Source organism: Cryptomeria japonica, chromosome 7, assembly GCF_030272615.1.
Source record: "Cryptomeria japonica chromosome 7, Sugi_1.0, whole genome shotgun sequence".
NCBI classification, from domain to species: Eukaryota; Viridiplantae; Streptophyta; class Pinopsida; order Cupressales; family Cupressaceae; genus Cryptomeria; species Cryptomeria japonica.
This window is the reverse complement of record NC_081411.1, coordinates 511,983,779-512,008,867: the sequence shown is the minus strand read 5'-3', so window position 1 is coordinate 512,008,867 and position 25,089 is coordinate 511,983,779. Positions and strand designations below refer to the sequence as shown.

General features: G+C 36.7%; 1 long non-coding RNA gene across 1 annotated transcript; it reads right to left on the bottom strand.

Moving 5' to 3' along the window:
* Positions 1 to 206: 206 nt before the first annotated feature.
* On the bottom strand, positions 207 to 25,089 carry LOC131060145 (uncharacterized). The gene is made up of 2 exons (XR_009110289.2): positions 24,802 to 25,089; positions 207 to 572 (listed from the first exon to the last, which is right to left on the bottom strand). It is a non-coding gene; the product is annotated as an uncharacterized LOC131060145 (long non-coding RNA).

The window sequence follows — 25,089 nt, the reverse complement described above, 5'->3', positions numbered from 1 at the left end:
ATTTACGAGTTTTGCTAGTATTGCACTTTTAGAACACACTAGTCCATGTTAGTTTCTGAAACAGTAAATGCCTAATGTATTTATTTGTAATTAGTCAAAATGCCCGAGCAACTAAGTCATCTAAGACAACCTAAACTCAATATGCAAGAATAATTTTTTTATGGCAAATATGGTAGCCCTGGCATCTTAACACTACTATACACATCTTCCCACAAAATATCATATTGCCTATGCTTTCCAATGTTTTTCTCTGTCCAAGTTTTCAATAAGTTTAGCACAATGAAGGGCCATCATATCATAACAAATAATAACTCACCTATTCCATGTCTACACCAGTATTTCATATAAGATTCAGACATAGTAGCAGAGATATCAGACTTCAAATTACAAAAGGCTTTAACTTCCAATTCTAGCATAGTTCTCAATATGCATTATTAAAGAAAACGAGATATGTAAACACTTGACAAAGGATGGTAAGAAGTCTGTAACTGCATTTTTTAATCAAACTTCAGCACCTCAGGTCATGATTTTGGCTTCTCTTGCTGTTTCTGTCCCTTGTCCTTGAAAGGATACTGTGACAAAGGAAAATGGATTAGAACCCAAACATTGACAAGAATTATACATCCATACAATCTCACTGAATAAAAGTTAAGTTTCTTCATTATTGTACAGATTTTACAAAAAAAAGAAAAACAATTTGCACCAACTTGGATGCCAATCAAGCACATAGTACACCACCATCCTATCAATTCTGTCATTCATTCAATCCCTTTTTATAGTATTTCCATTATAAGATAAATTAATTGTAGTATTCAGATTAAAAACAAGTCATCCAAACTAAATGTCACTGTAACAATCTGACAATCTCTGATTGATGTAACTTCTTTACTAATGGAAACAGGAAGCAATAGCCTAATTGACAGGTAAAAGCTATAAGCAACACTGTCTGGAGAGAGCTTGAAATATTAGTTTATTGATGCATGCACTTCAAATAACCAAAACAGAAACCAAATTGATTGAGGCATATGGAATGCTTCATTCTTAAATTTAGAGCATGTAATGAATCTTATTTCTAAGTCTTAAATTTTCACAATGGATGTAGAATCCAGCACTATCATTTTGGAAGAGCTCGTAACATATAAGTCATGGTCGGCATAAAGCACGCAGGAAACTGAGCAAACATGTCACTTTATCTAGTTGAGGAAAAAGCCTATTATATCATGTTAATTGAAATTATCCTCTTTCATTTAGAACCTGGGGTATACCTATATTTAGATTTTGTAGATTATATTTCTCATTTAGGATAAGACATGAAAAAAATTTCAATTCGCCTATATTTTGTACAAAAGCTTTAAGCGCATTCCTTAATAATTGTGGGAAGCATATGAATCATTACATCCGCAAATTAAATATATGCAAACTGGTAATGCCCAATACATCCTTAGATGTCACATCATTGAAAGGGGTTTCCAGTGCATAATAGCCTGCACCAAATGTCATAGATGCAACAAAAAATCCATCCTCAAAACAAAATGAAAGAAGAGAGCAAAATTATACTGGTAATCGTGAAATGTCAGCAACAGCAAGTTACTGATTATTTGAGTCTTGCACATTCTTCTGGTGTATATTATGCATTACATGACATTTAAATTTAGTTACGTAGACAGACATAAAGCACACAAATAAATTGAATGGTGCATTGGTTCTGCCATATAGTTGCAACTTAGGTCATATTTGTGTTTCATTCTTGTTTTTTAATTTTGGGTTTGTACAGATTATTTCAAGAACAATATTGGGACTTAGCAAACCCATGCATAAGAAACTTCAAAAATTGGTCCAAATGTATGCTGCCTCTTCAAGCCCTCAACATCCCACCCTATTCCTTGTTTTTTGCCAAAAAATGATGAAGCTAAAGCAGATGATAGAAATAGAACACATGCTGAAGCTACCGTACAGCAGGTTTAGTCCATACTGCTAGAAAGTTTATGTTGCAAAATTCATTACTGTAATGAACAAGTGTGCTATGGTTGTATATCATGCTATTGACACCATCCTTAGTAATTATGAGCCTCAAAAAACTGAAAAGCATGAAAAGCTTGACGACCAAATACTAAAAAAATGAACAGAGGTTACATGAAAACTAGAATTATTAGGTTAATGATACTGTCATGGCTATTTACAAAGCAAATATATCAATCTAACAAAGAATTCGCAAACCCTCTTAAGCAATAACATACACAATCTCCACATAATTTTGTTTGCCACCAGTCTTTTTACCCTTGAACCTTAATAATTTTGTTTGCCACAATCTCCACATAATTTTGTTTGCCACCAGTCTTTTTACCATTGAACCTTAGCTGTATAGGCATCTTGCAAACAAACATATCCACTTCCTAAAACCAGTCGTTTTTGGTACTACAAAGTAAGCCAATCTATTCCCAATGAGTGTATGCAAGGACAAAACTTCTGATCCTCTATTATGATGATTGTAACTGTTGCATTATGAGCTTTTGGGCAAGTCTGCCATACTCTAACTCATGCCTACATATCATTTTTTACCAAAGCTTTAAGATTCTAGAATCAAACAAATAATTCTGTACAACATTGCAATCTTATTCAGATCAGATTGCCAATTTTTTCTACTTACCTAGGCATGGTTTCCAAGGCTGAAAAATCAGCAATGCATTCATGATTCTTTGTATAATCCAGTTTATTAGTCAATATTACTGGCAAGATGGTTGACACAATTATAGTTGCAGGCCATAGCTTCACAGGCCCCTCACGAAAGACCCTTGAGAACATATATGTTGAGAGATGCAATTTGAGACCACAACAATTATGATTTTGACTAAGATGGATCGCAAACAATGAAGAGCCAATGTTTCACAATGAGAACTTGACCATCTTGGAAAAGGTATTTAATGATCATACGCGCAATTGAGTTCTGGCAAGCCAAGACCTTGAGATTCAACATAAAATTATGTAGCCTTTAGCTTGGATAAGATATTTAATAACCATAAGTGCAATTGAGTGCCAATGACCATAAGTGCAATTGAGTGCCAGCAAGCCAAAACCTTGAGATTCAACATAACATTTAGTAGCCTTTAGACTGTGGCCTCATAAACTCAGTTTTGTTTCTCTGTGATATTATATTATTTATAAGTTACTAAGTTGTGCGCAGTTGGAAACCTTATACAAAAAACAGAACGCCAGCTAAAGAATAGCTAACCAACAGGCAAAAAGCAGCAAAACCAACAAAACATTACCACTTAAAAAACACTGAGAACAACTAAAAGTACAGATTATTCAAGGCTGGGGTAGCCTCCAGCTTTTCTTTCCACGGCATTGCAGTAGTTGTCCCTTTGTCAGTAGTCTCTTTCGGCTTCTCTTTGAAGACCTTCAAAACCAAAGTGCTATTCTCAGTGGTACTTTTTCTGACTTATATAAACTGGTTTATGGATCCCTTGATGTCTCTGATGTCCTAATCAAGTTTGTCAATTCTGGCCTTTTGTTGTACCTAGCCCTGCGGCAAGGATAATTCAACATCACTTATTCTTTCCTTCAGATTCGTACCTTCAGAAATCAGCTTGTTTGCATCAAGGCCTCCCACATCTTAAAAATAAATTCATCCACAACCTTGGGGGTTTTCATATCATGAGGAGATTGGTTTCTAAGCATAGAAAATTTAGCATTCATCCTATTAATTTCAGTAAAATACAATTTAATCAATTTATGTTGAACCTTTGAAGCTTCAAACAAGGTGTCAATATTAGTGTTAATGAGTTTAACACGGCCAGTAAGATCTTCTAAAGTTTTGAGGTTGCCCAGAGACTGGGTAGAAGCCTTAGAGGAAGGAGGAAAAGGGTCAAGAAAACCAAGGAAAGCTTCCCACATGTTTCAATCCGAGAACATTGTGGCTTTACCTTTTTCTTGCAGTGAGCTGAAACCAGTGTCCTTCCCAGGAGCCCTGGCATGAAACTCCCCTACTCCGTTGAGCCCTCCACCCCAACACTACTAGCCTTAGGATTCTAGAAAGACTTACTGAAAAGTGAAACCCATGCTCATTCTCTTTCTCCCTTCTTTGGACATGTATCCCCTCTCTTCAGTTTCCTTGGCCCAGAGGGATTATACTGTGTTAAAGAATCTATCACTGCCAAAATCTCCCCGTTGCTCATCCAACAACAAATATTTATCTCTAGTAAGTTCCAATTCCAAGCTAGAAAAACCTCTCAGACTCTTCCTTTTTGGGTTCTTAAAAATTTGGGGACCATGATAAACAAGGAAGATCAGCCACTGGTGCAAGGCGGGTCCCAAAGGCTTTCTTACATTCTGTTGGCACCCCATTTTACTGTGTCAATAATGCTTGATTGATAGCCCCCTTATGGATTTTGGACTTATTTAGCCAATCAACTTTAAAGAGTCTGAGAAATTTTCCTAAAGATGCTGAGGAATGGATAGCTCAGATATGCGGTAAGAAGCAAACTACAACATTCTTAACAAAAGGGGATTTTTGAAATACAATTTTCCAGTCCTGAGGAACACCAACAAACTCTTGCAGAGGACTTATAAAAGCACAAGTAAAAAAAAACAGAAATAAAAAGAGCAGTTAAACTGTTCTTATATAAAATCCCTTACAGAAATTTGGACAAGAGTGTATGGGTTACCCTTGGAATACTAGAGTAAAGAACGTTTGGCAGAGATAGGAAAATGTATTGAGGAAGTGGTAGAAGCAGATAGCAAAGCACTAACACAATCTCGCAAGGTATAAGCTAGAATGAAAATAAGAAGAGATCTAGATATACTATTTTCTAAGAAAATAAAACCAGCAACAGGAAAGGGGATCTTCATAAAGGAGTTAGATTATGAAGACATGCCATTCAGGTGTCTTACATGTCATAAAATTGGACAACGCACAAGAATGCAGGAACAAACAATTATTAAGCAACGTGAGGTGTAAAAATGAGAACATTTCATGAGAACATTTCAAGGGCGCATTCTAAGAAAAAAGATACCCCAAGGCAGAATATGACAATAATTCATAGCATAATCTAGCTAATGAAGTATCTATTGATTAGGACAAAGATAGCCAATCGCAGAAGGAGTTGTTTCCAGAATTCAAAATAGCTGGTAAGAACAGTGTACACTGACAGCACATCATCAGAGCATTCCCAAATGCAATCGAGATATGGCATCAGAAGCAGAGTCCTTAGTGAGCAAAATAAATTATATGCTTGAGTCAGAGGAGATAAGTAGTCTAAATATCTGTACTTACTATTAAAGTAGCATAGGATTTCATAAAACTAGATAACAATGCAATGGAGGAGATATGAGAAGACAAGAAATTTTTCCTCAACAAAAAATGCTTCTTACATTGGCAAGAAAAAATAACAAGAAGAAAGTAGAGAGAAAAATAGATGCAGCCAAAATGGAGGAATACATACAACAAGAAACGGAAGCTGAAATATGAAGTACAATGAAAGATTGTGATTCAAAGCAGAGGGAAATTGAACCACCAAAGTTGAAAGGAAAGTTTTATTATGGAATGTTAGGGTACTCAATGCTCCTAACAGAAGATGATTGGTTAAACAACAAATTGGTTTAATCAATCCTAATATAGTGCTAATTTTAGATAACGAAAACGATGGCTAGAGATATTAGAAATAATGAGGGGTATAGTTGTAGATGCTTCAGGAAAGTCTAGAAATCTATGTATTTTATTGAATCCATATAAAAAAATTAAAATAGATATACACTCAATAGAAGACAATAAAAATAGGATTGTATGCTGTTTTCTTTCATATCAAGAAGGTATAGCTGGCATTCTGTTCAATGTTTATGGTCCCAATTCCCAATGGTCCAATCAGGAAAAGATGAACATTAAAAGAAATGTCTTCGAAATTGAAACTTCTACAAAACAAAAATGTTCTAGTAGGACGGGATTTCAATACAATTACAAGAAGAGAAGATAAAAGAGAGAGGCATTTTAATTGCCATTCCAAATCATTGGATAAAATTGCCAAGTGTCCCTTCAATAATAAGGCCTCTCTAAAACATTGCTATCAAACTAGAAACAAAGAAATCTAACGCATCAAGGGGCACTAGGCTATGGAAAATGCCATTTTTTAGGCCTTGAATACCAAGGCAGCATTACTAGAGTTAATGTGCATCTCCTCCACATCTCAAGCAAAAGACATTGGAATAAGTGGCCGATTGCCACTTAAACCAAGGGCCAAAGACACAAAGATTGTTTGGTATTGGTGATGACCATAACGCACTACCTACTACCATGTCACTAAGGTGTAAGAGCACTTTCCAAGAGCCACACAATTTCCTCTTTGTCCGTCCATTGCAACAGAGGCAAAGGGTAAACATAGATAGCAGAGATATTTAATGTTCAAATGAAAGATGAGGCAGATGATGAGGTAAACTTTAATAGTATATAGGTTCTTCTCTCAACTTGATGGCACAAATGTTTAATGTTCAAATGAATGTAATGTCCCCGCTTTGAAATAGAATTTAATGGTAAATAATAATAATAAAATTAAAATTCAAAAGAATTAAAAAAAATTAAAGAATATAATTAAACATAAGTAAAATTTAATTAAGTTAATGAATGATCAAAAGACAAGGAATGAAAATTTGTGACTCCCTCAAACATGAGTAATAAAAGGGAGAAGAGAACCTCATTTAAGAGGGGAGAATTTGGGAATCAGAAGTGCAGATCTGATTTAAATAAGAAGTGCAGATTTGACTGTGAAAGGTTGTGTCCCTTTCAAAGGGCAGAAATAATGAAGAGTTGCACTCTTTCAAAGGGTGCTAATGGTGGAAAGGGTGTGTCTCTTGCCAAAGGGCATACATGATGAAGAGCTGTGACTTCTCCCTCACATTGAGAGATATAAAGGAAAGGAATCAAAGCATCCAATGACAACACCGTCAATCAGATCAGATCAGAACTGTTATTAAGTTACAGGCAGTGACATCCTTGTTCTTGGTGGTATGCATGGGGATGTGCTCAATAAATGAAGCTTGATAATGTTCTTATGCAGAATTTACTATAAATATTCATATAGACTGCAATATGTATGACAGTCATACTTAATTTTATATACATTCATAATAATTGAAAGACAGATAGATTCACAGTCTAAGAACTTAATCAATTCTAATTCTACTCCCCAAGGGAGACGGGTGCTGTTAAGGAGAGGCAGAGTAAATACACTCCAAGATAGAAGGGCCCCAAGGATGAAAGGACTGATGTTCCTGACATCTGGGCTGAATTAGGGAGGTGGTGTCATAGTGCCCTAGACTAGCCAATGCCCTCTTCTGGGATTAAGAATGAGAAGGGATTAGGAATTGGGACTGAAGTAATGACAATATTAAGTTGAATTATGGACAGCTGTAATTATCTACTCCGAATTAATGTAATATACTAGGTAGTAATGTGTGTTTTCCTTTAGGAATTGAAAGCTTATAAATAGGGGAAGTTACAATGAAAGATGAGGCAAATGATGTCACTGGCAAATTCTTCTTTGCCAATGGTCTTCCATGGTGCTTGCTCTCCTAATTATAAGGAGGATGTGGCTAAGATTATAGGAGCAAGACCTTCATATGTGCCACCAACAAAGACAAGGCTAAGGACCACAATCTTAGATAAGATCTATTCCAAAATTGATATTCTTATGGAGAAAAACAAGGCTACATGGGTCACAAGTGGATGTAGCAATGTCAAGGACAGATGAATAGACATTAGGCATCATCCACTCATTGATATCATGGTGGCATGTACAGAGAACCCTTACTTCCTTAGAGTCTTAATTATTTAGGGCACCACAATGATGTCAATTATCAATTCCACATCCTTGGAGATGCAATTGAGAAGGTTGACCCTCAAAATGTGGTGCAGGTCATGCAAAATGTGGCCTACGTGTGTAGAGTAGCAAGGAAGTTGGTTGAGGCAGTTTAAAAACATGTATGTTGGACTTCTTGTTGTGTGCATGCCACGACCAATGCACTTGAAGACATAAAGAAAATAGAAAGGATCAAACGGGGTGTTCTTGATGCAAGAGATGTGCAGACATTCTTATCTACAACCACCTCACACATCACATGCGCTATCTTTAACCTTCTCCAAGAAGGAATTTCTAAAACTTGTAAAGACCATATATGCAGCATACTTCATCATCTTGGAGAGAATGCTTGAGTTGCAAAGGCCATTGCAACTTATAGTAATAACACAAAAGTGGAATTGATGGCCTAATTCTGAGTCTCAATAGGGTGAGAGGGTGAAGGAAGTGGTGAAGAGGGGCATTTTTTGGGTCAATGCCAAATACATTGTCTCAATCATATCTCCAATTTTCACGATCATCAGATATGGGGATGCTAATGCCCCAGATCTTGGAGAGGTGTATGAGTGCATTGACAACATGCTTGGCCAAATGAAGGTTGTTGTACAAACAAAAGACCCAACCTTACAATTTCATAATAAACACATTTGGCCTATCATTCAACAAAGGTGGAAGAAGCTTAACACTCCCTTGCACAATGTTGCCTATGCATTGAACCGAAAGTGATACATGCAAATACCTGGTCGAGTTTCCCCTATGGTAGATGTTGAGATAAAGACAAGGCTCGTGAAGGTGCAGCGGTAAAAATGTCAGCACCATTTGTACTGAGTGAACCAAATTTGCCACACTTGGGTGATATCCAAAAGAGGCAAATGTCAATAGAAAGACTATGGCATAGAATGATCCAATAGTATGGTGGCCTATGTATGGGTCTCATTCATTGACAATCACACTAGCCATTCACCTCTTGTCCCAAGTTTTTGGATCTTTTTTGGCTAGGAATAACTAATCTACATACAACTTCATCCACTCTATCAAGAGGAATAGACTTACCTCTAGAAGTATAGAGATGCTGTAATGTCCCCAACTCAAATCAAGACGCTTAGCTGTAATTTGGTTCTCCTTTCCTTGGATTGCCCAAGAGGAAGAGGACGTAGAGCATCATTGGGTGAGATATGGGGTCCTTGGCTTGTTCTAATTTCTAATTTATAGTTGAGTGCACGTCTTTTGATGCAACTAAAGTGAATTTAAGTTATTTTAAATTGGGCACGTCTTTTTAGGCAATTTTAAGTGATGCCTAACCAAGGGACTTAAGTTGTCCCCTCTTTTATGTACTCAAGTGACTTAATTAAAACACGTGACAAAAGCCAAGGTAGGCCCCCCAACTACAAGAGTTCTTATTGGTGCACATTTTACGTTCATTTTCAGAGGATTATGTGATGAATTATTCTGAGTATTGCTACAGCAACTTGGCTTGAGGAGTTATAACCTTGAGTATCCCTGTTTCAGTGTGACACACGGGCTCGCCCTAGGTAGAAGAGTGTGTTTCGGCAGAATAACCTCAGGTTTGTGAAGCCCTAGCTTCACTATCATTCAGAGCTGCAAGTACAGATCAGGTTAGAGGCCAAAACAAAGGAAGATAACAGCGAACAAGCTTCAGATTGGTGATCATCTTCAGTTGTTTTTACCCAAATAATGATCGCTATGTGGGACGGCTATCAAGAAGCAGTTGGCCAGACTGTTTTGCAGTCATTTTGGAAGCCTAGCGCTGCCATCTCTGGACGTCTAGGGTTTGGTAAAACCCAGAAATAATTCTGAGGTATTTTTGTGAGTAGATCTGCTTATTTATTTGTCTCTATCTCAGGAAAAATTAAAGAAAAATCAGTCAAATGCTTTTCTGAAAATTCTGGGCAGTCATAAGGGTTTATGTTGTAAATTTTCAGAACCCAGCATTAATCAGAACTCTCTATCTTTTAGTTTTAAATCAGTTCTCAGATCTCATCAGAATTCTGGGTTGTTATGAAAATATTTTTATGCAAGTAAATTTTCAGATATTCTGTGCCCTAGTTTGCAGAAGTTTTTGTCATTTTTCAATTACCCCTAGTTAGGTATATTACAGATGCTTGTAGTTGTACATATTGCACAAGATTGGTCGGTGTCCATTTGGAGGAGCTTGAGCCAGATGGATCCAACAGTTCAAGTGATGAGGAGTTTGCCATAACCTTTGGGGATGATGATTAGAGGCATTGGCCAATAATATTTCAATTTTGAATTTAATCATCATATTGCCATTTTGAATATGATAGTATATTCAAATTTAGCATTTTCATTATCATTGTGCAATCCATTGTGTTTATGATTAGGTAGTTTACCATTTTAATTGTTATTTCTTATAAATATTCTTCATAGCTATTTTTCAAGTACTACATGGTATATTACATTTGCACAGCCATCCCCAAATTTAGGTCCTTTGCTCCCCTTGTACACTGTTCTGAAACTCTACGGACTCTGCCTTAAACAAATATTTATATAATAATTCAAGAAAATGAGGATTCAGTGATCCGTCTCAATGTGTATTTTGCAGCAAGGATGAAGAGGCAGTGGATCACATACTCGTTCCTTGTCCCAAATATGGACTCAAGGGGCAAAAATTATGGGGATGGCTTGCGTGTATCCATTTTGAATATAATAATATATAGATATTTTGAATATAATAGTATATTGATATTTGACATTTTCATTGTGCAATCAATTGTGTTTAAGATTAGGTAGTTTACCATTTTAATTGTTATTTTCTTATAAATTTTCTTTATAACTAATTTTTCAAGTACTATATAGTATATTATATATGCACAGCCATCCCCAAATTTAGGTCCTTGCTCCCCTTGTACCCTGTTCTGAAACTCTATGGACTCTATTTTAAACAAATTTTATATGATAATTCAATAAAAATAGGATTCAGTAGTCTGTCTCAATGTGTATTTTGCAGCAAGAATGAAGAGACAGTGGATCACATATTCATTCATTGTCACAAATATGGACTCAAGGGGCAAAAATAATGGGGATGGTTTGGGTGTATCCAGCAACAGTGAGTCGACATATAAGTAGCTGGCCCATGGGTATAACTCATACGGAAGATAGCATTAGCATATTCTCTACGGGCTTTGTGATTAGAATCAAACAATAAAGTATTCATAGATAGGGGTGTAACTTGGGATCAATACATGCATAAAATTCAAATTTCAATTATAGCAAATGCTATTCAATCACTGGACAAGCATAACAGAATCTTGGCATTTTGAGTTTCATCAGAAAGTTCAAGGGACAATCACTAAGCAGAATGATAGAAAAAAGATAAAATGCATGAAACCACATCAGGGGTTTTATACGAATTTTGATGGAGCTTTACATGGTAATCTGGCCGAAGCAAGTGCAGGAGTAGTGTTGAAAGATAGAGGAAAGCTCGTAAAAGATAGTTCAAACTTTTTGGTTGCTAGTAATGAAAGGTCTAACAATGGCGAAATTCATAGGTTGAAAGAAGTTAATTGTCAAAGGAGACTCAGCCATAGTGATACAACAATTGGAAAAAATGGTGTGCCCTGATTGGAGATTTAAATGTTTGCTAGAAGAAGCATTGGAGCTAAGTAATATTTTGACGATATTTTATATGCATGTTATAGAGAATATGATGGTGTCACGAATAGCTTAGAAAACTATGGCATCAGTCAAAGACTCGAGAGACCCATTCTTAATAAAGTCAGCTCAATGCATGAGGAATGGATTGACATAGAGCAGTTATTGAATGTTGATATAATAAACTATAAAGTGAAATTATATTTGTTATATGGCAAAAAGAGATGTAATTATGGAAATGATCATTACTGTGAAAGGTACAAATATGCAAATTTCTATGATGGTATCCCCATGATCAAGAATCATGAGAAAGTAATGAATCAATTTGTGTTGGATAATTTATAAAGGCTGCATATATTGAAGCATGTTGGAATTTAAGACTGCATGTGTGCAGTGGCTTTAAAGTTGACAAAAGGAAATATAATTGGTTATTCAGCAGCATTTAAACAGTAGAAAGATTAATTGGCAGAGAGAGGAGAGGTGATGAGTTAACAATGCCAAAACATAAGAAGAACGTTGGCAGGGATCCAAGCATTGTGGTGTGGTGTCTGTGCATCAACTCTGTCCAGATGCCAGATTGTTGGTAATGGAAGATGTAGATGGGAAGCCTCATATGATTAATGAGGTTAATTTGAATGTCTTCAAAGATGAAATTAGAGCATTAATAAAAGATCTGAAACAGACTATGAGAAAGGTACAGGATATTAGCTTGTTCTGCAAGGACACAGAGATTATTCTGCAGAACCTGTAAGGTATCTCATGTGGATGGATGTGCAACAGAAACCAGTCGGTATTCCTCCCTGTGACTGAAGAAACAAGGGTGAATAGAGATGTGATAAGAAAGCAAGAATTGTTACAACAGAATGAAGATGCAGGAAATGCTGGAGGTCAGGGCATAAATATAGAGCTAGTTACTGCATGGATTAGTCGAATTAAGAAAATGGCTACTTGTTGTTTTTGACCATGATATTTCGTCTATGTCATATGCAATTGTTCCTTCTATTTTGTTGCTAGAGAAAGGATATGGATATGAGATATATGGCACTCTCATCAGTAGAGACAAATATTATCTGTTAAATATTATAGTAATCTGTGATATGTGGGTAGTTTAACACCATGTGTGCTTATGGCACTAGTGTCATTTCGTATAGCTTGTTAATGGTATTTAAGTGATATAAAGATGTTATATGCAATTTTAATTCCTCAAGGCAGTGAAGCCCCTAGAAATTCACACTTAAAAATTAAAAAAAATCTAGCTTACCGGGTTCACTCAGACCCCTGGTCCTAGTCCAAGTCCTAGGTTCGGATCCGGTCCGGCTGTGGTTCAGACAGGGTCCGTTTTCCACAGGCCGGGTTCGAGCTAGGTCGAACCCGGTCAGACCCAATTCGAACCCGGACGGCCGGCCAACCCAAAAAGGCATTTTATGTACAAAATTTAATTTTTTTCTGAAATCCGCCAGTGAAAAAGTGAAAAATAAACCCTAAAAGTGACTTCTAAAACATAAACTTGGCTCATTTCTCCTCATTTGTGTTGCAAACAAAAGTTTTTTGCTAGCAGGTTGAAGAAAGAGTGAACAAAATTTGACTTCCAAGATCAAATAGGAGTTGAAGACTAATTTTTTAAGCTTCAACAAGTGTTGCAGCATCATTTCCACACATTTGCAAGCTCCCATTGGCAGCAAGAGGTAGGTTTTTGAACATTTTTTTCAACTATTTTTGTTTCACAAATTGTCAAACATGAAACATTAATTGTTTTTCATTATTTTGTTTTTGTTTTTGATTTTGAATATGTTCATATTATTTCTTGCCATAGGAACTAGAACAGCATCTACCTCTTCCTCCATTGGCACAAATGAACAATCAAAACAAAGAAATGATCCAAATTCTCCCCTATGGAAGTATGTTGACATTATAAGACCACTTCCAAGAGGTGGGGGATTCCATTGGAGATGCCAAAGATGTTAGAATGTAATAGTTCATATTATCGAGTGGTAGGCCATTTGTGTGGAATAAAAGGAAGAGGCATCAAAAAATGTCCTAGAAAAGATAGTAAACCTATACCAGATGAGACGGTGATGAAATATATTAGGGAGAATGCGGAGGCAGAAGAGAGAGAAGCCCACAGATTGAATCAAACCGCACCAAAAAAAACAAGGGGAATGCAAGCCCCATCTAATCCCGATGTTGTAGTAGAAAACGACCCCTTCTTTTCCACAACCAAACCTCAAAGTGAAGCACCCTTGACACGCAAAAGAACAAAGGGGCCTTTAGAAACCATATTTCAAAATGAGAGTCAAGACATTGCTAACCAGATGTAGCAAGGTGAATATATGCAAATGGGTTGGCTTTCAATGTTGTTCGCTCCCCATATTGGAAGCAAATGTTGAAAAGTGTTAATGAAGCACCAAGAGGGTATAAGGGCCCAGGTTATGAGAAGGTACGTGGAACATTATTGGAGAAAAAGGTGAAGGGGGTTGAAGATGCATTGAAACCCATAAAGGATTCATGGGCTGAGCCAAGTGTATCTGTAGACACCTAAAATGGTCTTATATTTCTTTATTTAATTATTTTATCCTAAGTCTTCTATTAATTAAATAAATTCTTATTTATTTAATTCATTCATTAGTCCTCTTCTAAGCTTTTCCTCATTTAAATAAATACTTTTATTTATTTAAATTCTCCTTTTCCTAAATTAAATAAATATTTTATTTATTTAAATGATACCTCTTCCTCTATTAATTAAATAATTCTTTTATTTATTTAATTAATTCATTAGTCTTTTATACCCATGACACATGTCATTCATCTCTTAATTCTTCTCTTACCTGCCCCCTTTATCATTTTATTATTTCCTCTACCTACCCTTTAATCCTAGCCGACCATTTATCTTTACACCTCTTAATCTTATCCCTCCATTTCCTAAAGTGTCTTCTATATAAAAGGATGCTTCCTTCACTATCAACCCTACTCGTCTAATCAATGCGTCTATTCGATCATTGTTGTCCTCATTTTTGTTTCCAAAAATGAAGGACCACTACGGTGAAATTTTTATGAAAAAAATGAAATTTTCCCGAGGCAAAATTTCGACTAATCCTTGGACTGGCTTGATCCTCATTCCATTCTCGAACTACGTTTCGAATTTCGTCCAATTCTGGGTTCGTTTGCTATGCCTTTCCTTCAATTTCGGGTTTTAAAACCCAGACTGCAGGTGGAGAATTTTCTTCAAACTGCAAGTTTTAATGATATTCATTGTTATGGTCTTTGTAGGGGATTTTTTGATCAATTACATGTGCACTTTTATTTTAAATATGTCACTTGTAATTTATTTTAAGTTTCCCCTTTAATGTTTTTATCTTTTTATTGTTTTTTGGTCATTTTTAGTTAAAATAGGGATTGTTTGGCTCAACTGCAAGTAAACTTGCAGTTTGTTCAAAAGACCCCTACTTTAATGGTTTTCACATGTAATAGGGATTTTTAATCCCCATTACATATGTGCAAGTGTTTTTAACTTGTTGTAGGGATTTTATTTCCCTTTTACAAGTATTTTTAAACTTGCAGTTTGCTCCAAAAAACCCGATTTTGACACGAAAGTGCATTTTTGACAATTTTAAACTTGTCATTTGTCCAAAAAAACCCGATTTTGGCTTGATGATTGAAAAAGTGAAAAATTAAACTTGCTATTTGTCTTAAAAAACCCGATTTTGACATGAAAGTGGGAAAAGTGAAAATCGAACTTGTTGTTTTCTATCTAAAACCCGATTTGCTTCATTTTTGACAAATCGAACTTGTCTTTTGCTCCAAAAAACCCGAAATGCAAGGGAAAAACAATTTTTGACCATTTCAAGGCAAATTTTGTGGAGAAATTGTTGGAGGAAGGAGGCGTTTTGGTTTGCATCCTATCTTCATGCATTCTTGGACATCTTTCACGCCATTTGGAGGATACATTTGCTGGTTTTTTGCCCTAAATCAGCAACCACGTTTTTCTTTAATGCCACATTTTAAGGAGTTAAATCTTTAACAAACTGCAAACTCCTAAATCGTTTTGCCCTTTCTCACCTAGGCATGGAGTTTGGGAGGAGTTTTGAGCCATTTAATGATGCCCTCCAATATGCAACAAGTGCCACGTTTTTTCCTCCACGTATGGCTGCATTTTAGAAGTGTTGAATGCCACGCATCTTCAAGAACATGGATCGTTTTAGCTTGAAGTACCAAGGCGTTGAGGTTTAAGAAGCATTCAAGCATTTTCCATGACATTTTGCTCTTGCTTGGTGCCACGTTTTTCCATATAAGACATTTTTGCAAAAAACGTGATAAGGGTTTGGTATTCCGGATTGCTCCTTTTCACCGGTTTTGCTTCTTCATTTCAAGAATTGTTGCATTGTTGGAGAAGCATTTTGCATTTTTAAGAAAGGTATGTTCTTCCTTTCTTCTCTTCATTTTATTATTTTCTTGTTTTCTTTATTTTTCGTTATTAGTTGCATTTTTTGGCATGTGATGTTCTTCCCCTAAAAATTGGTTTTTGTGTGAAAGAAATCTTCCCCTTGAAATGCAATTGTTGAATTGCATTGTTCTTCCCAAAATTCCCTCTTAAACTTGTATTCGGGATTTTTAATCTCGATTACAAGTTCACTGGAAATTCTTGTTCTTCCCCTACGGTTAAGGAATTTAACCATTTTTGGTTAAATTCCAAGCTTGAAAAGTGTGAAATACCCTTCCCTTGCAAATTCGGGTTTTAAAAACCGGATTACATGTTGAAAAGTTCTTCCCATTTTCATGAAAATGACTTTCCCGGATATTCCCATTTCTATTCATTCACATTCCCCATATCCGTACTTTCCATTTCCATCATTTCCCGCAAGTCAGAATCTCATTTTTCGCCCATTTCTCCATTTTCGAATTTACAAGTATACTTGTATTCGGGTTTTAAAACCCCGATTGCATGTATGTCCTTTCCAACTTATATACTTGCGAAAATTCTCCCAAGATCCGAAATTGGTCAAAGTCAAGATTTTCCCATTTCTACATATCTCCCCCCTTCCTCTCACAAAACCGTGAAATTCAAAGATCAAAAAAAAATGATATTTGCAGCTGATTATGATGTTGCCTTAACTCTTTTAAGTCTTCATCACAGCATTCCAGGTTCACAATCAATGTCAGATTTGCCAGCATCGCCAACTCCAAAGAAAATGAAATACAAATATGACAAATACCAGAATGAGGTTGCACCTTCCCAGGTTTCTTCTCCTTTGGATCGCATTAGGGACACGGAAATAAGGCATGTTGATATGGCAGAATTCATCAACAGGGTAGAAGATCCACAGGATAACAACTTGCAGCGGCTGTTGGACAGCCATATCCATCATGCATCTTCTTTCCTAGTGGCTGCCCTAGAACCTGAGTTTGTTCTTACATGCGCCCATCATTTTGACAAAGAGTCAAAAGTCATCAAAAATGATGATGGTGAAGCTATAATTCGTCTTGATGCGGATACAATCGAGAAGGTCTTCAAAATACCTCCTGCACCTGTTTATATGGAAATCACCAAAGAAAGTGCAGCAGAGTATTATGTGAAAAGGGAAAAAGATTGCAAGCGACACATCAATAGATGGATCCAAGAGCCTCGTCCTTCCTTCTCAAGATGGGCAAAGTTGTACCGTTGTGATTTCAAGTGGGAGATAGGAGACACCATCACTCTTCTCAGCAGGATGATGGGCCTTGAGCACTCTAATGTCTTTGAGCCATGGATGTATCAATTCATTATGTTCATACGGCAGTCGCATCACATTTCATGGGGTGAAATCATCAGCGATGCTTTGTGCGAACAACTTGCAGCAATTCCTACCACTATGACCTTCTTCATAAATTCTTATTTGGTATATTTAGCAGCGTCACTTAGACACTTTCCAGGTCTTTCTACCAAGGGTGATCGTTCGCTTATACCAGTTTGGGAATATTATGATCAGTTGCCATTGAAACCTAGCAGACTGCATTTCAGAAGAGTCCAAGATGCATTCTTTGGATATTTCATGTGTCAGTTTGACGTGGATCTCAGAAACAAAAGAGTATCAGATGAGGCATGGGTCAAGGTGTTTGAGTATGGGTGTTTATTCCTGCAATTTCCCACCTTCACCTATATGAGGATTGGATGCTATGATGGACAGCCATACATGCTTCCAAGATACCCAACCGATAAGATAATTCTTATGGAGTTGGGAAGACAGATCATGGTTGTTCATACTTTTCAGTCTGCTAGACACAAAGTTAGAATGGGGATCTCTAGCACAAACCCATTGAAAATTGGTCGATACTCCCTTGTCACATCTGTGAAGGCTAAGGCCATGGAGGTTGAATTGCAGGAAATCAAGCTTAAGAGGTTCAAACCTAGAGCTGATTTTGATTATAGAGGTATGAAGGAGAAGATCAAGAAATCCTTTATGCATGTTCATCGCATTGAAGACATCTGGGTAGATCTCCGCACGGAAGCCGAAGTTCTGAAGATGGATTACTACAGGCTCACTGTTGAGCAAATTGTTGACTTGAACTTGGCGGATATCCCACAAGGGATGATCGATGACGGGCATATACTTGATCCTGAATACATTTCACGAAGGGTTGAGGAAGCTCCACTTCCTTTGATCCAATGGTCACACAAGGAGTGCGTCTCCATCCTTGACAGATTTCAGCCTATCTTGGCCAACACTAATGCATGGCTGAAAAGTAATGCTGTTAGACTTATCAAAATCAAGGTTGGTAAAGAAGATGATTCTACAGGGCCTCTTGGACCGAAATCTGAGATTCAGATTGATAACAAGGAGGGTGCTTCATCTTCAGGCACAAGGATCAAGTTACGAGTTAGTCGTGTAGTAGTGCTTCCTCCTGAGGAGACGACTACTCGTGGGAAGGAGAAATCATGGTTCCATGTTCGGGTGATCGATCTGGATAATCCAGAAGAGGGGCAGCAATCTGACGATGCGCCTAGGTCTCCAGTTTCAGACTCACCTCACGAGGTCATTCCTCCAGTTTCCATTGAGACGCCTCTTTCTCCTCCTGATTTGCTCATAGATGAGTCTCCTCAGAATGCAGTTCCCATTTCAGCATACGAGCCTTCTCCTGATCAACAACCAGAAAGTGTGTTGAAAGTTCCTGAAGATAATCCCACTTGCATTCAGTTATCAGAAATCGATACTTCCACTTCTGGTTTTGAAGAATTCATGAGGCAATCTTCGTGTCCATTGGTAACTGAGCAAACCGTGGTCGCTATTCAAATAAATATTCCTCCCAGGGTTACCACGGTAATTCAAACAGAAACTGCTTCTCCTTTGCTTACGGCTACTACTGGAAGTGAGTTGATGACTTTGCCTCCATGGCTTAGTTCTTTCACCCCGAAAAGAAAGAAGCAAGAGATCTCACCTGATGCCTTTGACTACCAGCAACTCAAACAGTCCAGATCCAAAGTTGCTAAGAAGGCAAAGACTATCTCTAGGGTAACTGTTGATAGCAACAAGATGAAAGTAGCTGAAATTGTGGAACCTATTGCAGATAAACCACTTGATGAAATGTCAGCTGCTGATTATAAGGTTACAAGGGTAGAATTGGGCAAGCAAACACATGAGGTCATTAAACATGATGCTCAGTTTTCTGTTGCTTCACTAGTGCAAAGGTGTGACGATCTCCTTGCAAAGAAAGACAAGCTAGAAGAAGAAAACCGACAGCTCATGGCAGCCATTCATAAAATCACAAAACCTGCTGCTGAAGGGAGTAACTCCATAGGTTCTTCTGGTTCCCAAGAATCGATTCGTGGAGTGGAAAGGGCTGCTCAGAAAGTACAAGCACTGGATTCCTGGGTTGATCAGCTTCATGATCAATGTATACAAGTGGTAAAAGACATTTTTCAAATAATGTCTAAGATGGAAACCATTGAGGAGAAACTAGATCAGACTTCTAACACTTTCAAAAAGAATCTGGAAAGTGTTGAGAAAAGTTTGGCAATCTGGCGTACCATGCCCCAACAACAGCTGAGTGTTTTGCAGGAGCACGCCATCATCTCTTCCAAGGTCATGTACTTGGAATTTGAGGAACTCATGGAAAACAAGACCCTTGTTCTTAAATCCCTCATTGAAGAGATCAGTGATGCAAGGAGATTCTGGGATGAAGTCTATCGAGGTATTGTCTCACATTGTGAAAGGGCCTCTTGCAATATAGTAAGTCAGGATGGAGAGCTGATTCCAGAAGAAGAGGTTCTTGCTGATTTACAAATGAGGATTCATAATGAATGGAGGAGCGAACAATTCTCGGCGGCTTCAATTCAAGCATTGATGAAACACCAAGCCTTTTTGCACGAGATCCAGTCTATCCTGGATAAAGACAATTCTGCGCTCCTCCGCTGTCACGACACTATTGTGAAGACTATGGTTGTTGCTAAGAACACCCATGAACCAAATCCCGAGGAACTACAAACGAGCATCCAGAAATTTCAAGGATTCGTGTCTTCACAAAAGGCAACTTAAGTGTTTTTCAACACTTAGTTGAATTTTCCCTCTTTTGTAATCTTTAGTTGTAATTTTGTTTTGACAAGTTACATGTAAAAGTAATTTTTGTAAAATGCAAGTTACACATTACTTGCACTTTTGTAATTACATGTAAGGCAACTACAAGTTGTGTCCAATTAGGACTGTAGTTGGAATAAGTCTTAGTTAGTTAATGAAGTCTTAGTTAGTTATTGAATGAGTCTTGGTGGTTGAGAGAATCTCTCAAGTTAGTTAGGATCCTCCCACCTTTTTCTCAAGGCTCCTCTTCTATAAATACTGGAGGAGTCTATTGTAATTTTTATCTTTTGGAAAGCAAGCAAAAACTCTGCCAAAGTTACAGCAAGAAGTCTTTGAGCTTATGTATGTGAATTGAAGATTTTGAAGAATAAGAAAGAAGGATTACTCAAGTTTTGAGTCTTTGAGCTACATGTTTGAGTTTGAATCTTTTTATTTCCTCTATGCAAAGTGTTTATAAAGGAGCTTAGTCCAATCTGATTTGAAGTCTTTGAGCTACAAGTAGAGAAGATTAATTAAAATAGGAAAATCTCTAGAAGGAGCAGCAAGTCTTTGAGCTTGCGTCTATTCTTGATGAAAAATTACTGTTTGATAAGAAATAGCAGCAAGTCTTTGAGCTTGCATTAATTCTTGTCTTTGTGTTAAAAGAATAGATTTTTTCAGTCTTTGAGTTGTTATCTTTTATTCATTGTAAAAATTTAGTATAGCAAAGGGTAGATAGGACTTCCAATAGTCAAGTCTTTGAGCTTGATATTGTTGTCCCGTCCCGAAAGAAGTGACGGAAGTCTTTGTGCTTTCAGGAAACTTCATTTCCTTTCTCTTATTTCACTTGAAAGTGGTTACTGCTGTTATTCAATCGCTATCCTTTTCTGTGAAGAGAAAAGGATATTGTCTTTCTTGAAAAAAGAAGAAAGATTGTTGTTCCATCCCATTTTATTTTCCAAGTTGTAGTTAGATAGGGGGAGCCTTCCCTTAATTAGGAGATTTTTTGCTCATGTGCTGTGGTTGAAACCACAATTTTGTATATTTCCCCAAGTGTACAAAATTTTCAACCAACAATCATATCCAATCAAGCCTTCCTGCAATCTAGCTATCAACCACAATACGTTCTTTGTTGAACTCTTGTCCACACATAAAATCTGAGAGCAAATATGCCAAACAAAATCAATGGAGATAGAAGACAATGGAGATTGAAACACTACTTGACATGTGAATGGTAATATTGTTTTATTTTGTTGATTTGTATGATCTTAGGTATCTCTATTTGTATTGGTGAATGTTTCATTGTAGGACCTAGATTGTTTGTAGTTCAATCTTTATGGTTTTACAATAGTTTATCATCATCACTTTTCATCGTATACAGTATCAATTGTTTCAGATGGGTGGAAAAATTCTAAAAATTGTCCTTTAATCAATGTCATAGCGGTGTCCCCTAAAGAGGCAATATTTTTTTAAACTGTGGATTGTGAGGGCCAAGTAAAAGATGGCCAATTTATTGCAGATATTCCCATCTCCGTCATTGAGTCAGTGGGACCCCACAATGTTGTCCAAGTCATAACGAACAATGCAAAAAATTGTAGAGCTGCTGGTTTGTTGGTTGAGGAACGCTATGATCACATCTTTTGGACACCTTGTGCGGTACATTCACTTAATCTTATGCTACAAAGGATTGGGACTAAAATAAAATGGATCAGATATGTGTATACAAAGGTTGAGGACATCCAGATGTTCATCAGAAACCACCACATGTCTCAAGGGATTTTTAGATCCTTTTCAAATTTGGAGCTATTAAGGTAAGTGAAATAGTAATTTAATTTTACATTTTCTGATTTTTTTTTTTCAATGTTCATAATATCATTGTGTAAGCTATATTGTGTATTCTTCTTTAAAGTTTGGCTTTATTTTTTAATCATTTTGGCATTAACTTGTGTTATAGGTTGTTGAGACCTGTTTTGCATCAAACACAATCATCTTAAGACGACATGTGAAAGTTAGAGTGGCACTATGCAATATGGTGATTAGCACCAATTGGACTGTATGGAAGCAGAGTAGCAATGAGAGGGCAGCAAAAATTAGGGGCCAAATATTGAATGAGAAATGGTGGGATCTTGTGACATATCTCCTTAGTATCACTGAGCCCATTATGAGCATGATTTGCTATACCGACATAGATAGGCCTTGCATTGGTGAGATTTATGATGGCATTGACTCAATGCTTGAAAAAATGAAGTCCACTATAAATGCAAGAGAGAAAGACCCCAATGAGAAATTCTTCAAAGAAGTGGAAGCAATTGTTTTTGAAAGGTGGAATAAGATGACCACTCCTTTGCATCTTCTTGCCTATGCCTTGACACCAAAGTATTGTAGCAATCAATTTCTTGATAAACCAAGAAGGATTCCACCATGGAGAGATCTAGAAGTATCTGATGGGTACAAGGCAACATTTCTTAGACTATATCCCGATGATGATTTGCGAGATACTATTACAAATGAGTTCATAGAATTTGCAAATGGGAATGGTCTAAGTGTTGATGCTCTTCGCCATAGATCCAAGAAGGATGCTCATAGTTGGTGGTACTTCCATGGTGCATGCTTCCAACACCTACAAACCCTCGTTGTCAAAGTTTTATCACAGAGGTTTAATTAATTAAAATTTATCACAAGTTTATTTATAGTTTACTTTATCTTAATAGGTTGCTAGTAATTTTTAATTTTAATTTTATAAATGTATAACTTTAATTGTTTACTTTGTCTTCATAGGTTGCTAGTTCATCTGCTTCAGAAAGAAATTGGAGCACATACTCGTTCATCCACTCAATAATGTACAATAGGTTGCTATCAAAAAGAGCGGAGAATTTAGTATATGTGCATTCCAACCTACGTCTTCTTTCACACAAACAACATGACTGCACCCAAGGGGAAACGAAGATGTGGGATATAGAGCCAGAGCATACTGATTTGGATGCTCCCGCTTCTCAACTTCTTGCATTAACACTTGATGACTCAGATACCGAGCAAACTTATAGTGCAAGTGCAAGTGGCATTCGCTCATCTAATGTCAATGTCAATGATGAGGAGGAGGAGGAGGAGGAGGAGGAGGAGGAGGATAAATTAGAAATTTAGAGAATCCATTTGATGATTAAACTTTAAATTGTTGAAAATTGAAACAATGATACTTGAATATTTTGTCATTTTGATGATGTATATGATGCTATTATGGTATGATCATGATGCTATGATTACAAGTTTATGTTTGTTTTGTTGTTTATATAATGCTATGTGACATGCTAGTCTTAATTCATGCGCATATATATATATATATATATATATATATATATATATTAAAAAAAATTTACATGTTTTTGTACTAACAAACCCAAACCCCTTTTCAAAATTTTGCCGTACCGGTTCTTCGAACCCGAACCAGCAACCTAGAAAAAAAAATAATAATAACAATATAAATTTATAAGTTCAAATTTTTTCCCATTTTTCCCAACGGTATTTTAATTGTCTAAGTCATAAAATGGATCACCATTACGTGTCACTACAGCAGCATTAACCCTGCCAACAAGCAAGCTAGAAGTATCTCCCTCGGATTCCTCTGCTCGTGCAGGAGGCCAGTCTTACTAGCCAGAAGCATGAAGAATCTGAGAGGAAGAAACAACGCTCTAAAACCGGATAATATGGCTCATATGCAAACAGTAGAAAAAAAGATACAAAACAATTGCTAGATTTGTTGGACTTCCATTTTTCATTGTAATGTTATTCAGAATGACAAGAGAAAGGATAATGCTACAAGAATAATGCCAAGCATATGCGGAAATCCCAGAACTAGGCATACGAATACACCACAGTTAGTCATATGCACATATCGCTCGAAGGGACCAAGCAAAGTGGGCCAAATGCACAGCTCGTTATTTACAAACATAATGGATATCACATGATGGGGATCTTGGGTGCGGACAATATTTTACTCTTTTATCAGGTAAGTAGATGTCCTATGATCACCTTTGATGAGTGGAAATTAAGTAACTAGATACTGACTAAAGATTTTGTTACCAAATTACCCACAATTAACTTTAGAAGCTTCTTAAGTACTTCTATGTTTATTGGATGAATTCTTTCGTTCAAATCAGACTCACATTTATGTCTTTTCCTAGCAAACTTGCCCAGAACGCCTATTCTGGTCTTTTCCTAGGGTATTTGCCCAAAGTGCCTTGTCTCCAATCAATCTATGCAATAAACGCTATTCTTATGCTTGAAGAAAATCATATCGTGAGATTTAACTTGTAATTGAGGGAAAAAAAAAAATTAATATAAGACAAATAAGTATAACGGGCAGGAGCTTGGTGTTTAAAACTAGCCACCATCATGGCATCCTCTGCACACTGGAACCAAAAACAAAACAAAAACAAAACAAAAAACTATTTAGAAGCGGATAGTGAGATCACAAAAATTGCCTGAGTAGTTTCATATTTAAGCTGATCTGTTTTGTTTTTGTTTTGTTTTGACTATGCATTCCTCACACCGCTGGCTCTCGGCTTCCTAACACAGTAGCTCATAAATTCAGATGGTAATAATTGATTTGATCAGCGCAACAGCAGTTACGAAAAAGCTTTAACTGCTCTTGCATTTTGAAGTTTTGTTTGGAAACCCTAACCAATCTATTAGTTAACATTTAGGAAAAAATCGAAGCGCAGTTGTGTATAATATTGGTGATTTGAAGAGGAAAGAAATCGTCTTCATTCTCAACAAGGTATTGAAAGGAAAGAGAGTCTTACATCATTAGTTAGGGCAAATGTAGCGGCTGTGATGACAGCAGCCACGCCGCCGAGAATGATAACAGGCCCTGTGCCCAGACACCAGAATCTCCCTATCATCTTTCTTCTGTTCTTCTGATTTGTGATTTGTGAATCCTGCCTTCCTGCCTCAGGCTCCTACTATTCGTTTGCCGTGGAAGTAAAAGTCACGCAGCTCCGGTATTGAAAATGAAATAATGTAAAGTTAAATAGGATATATTAAAAAATATATGGAAGATTATACTTGGTATAAGAAAATAAATTCATTTA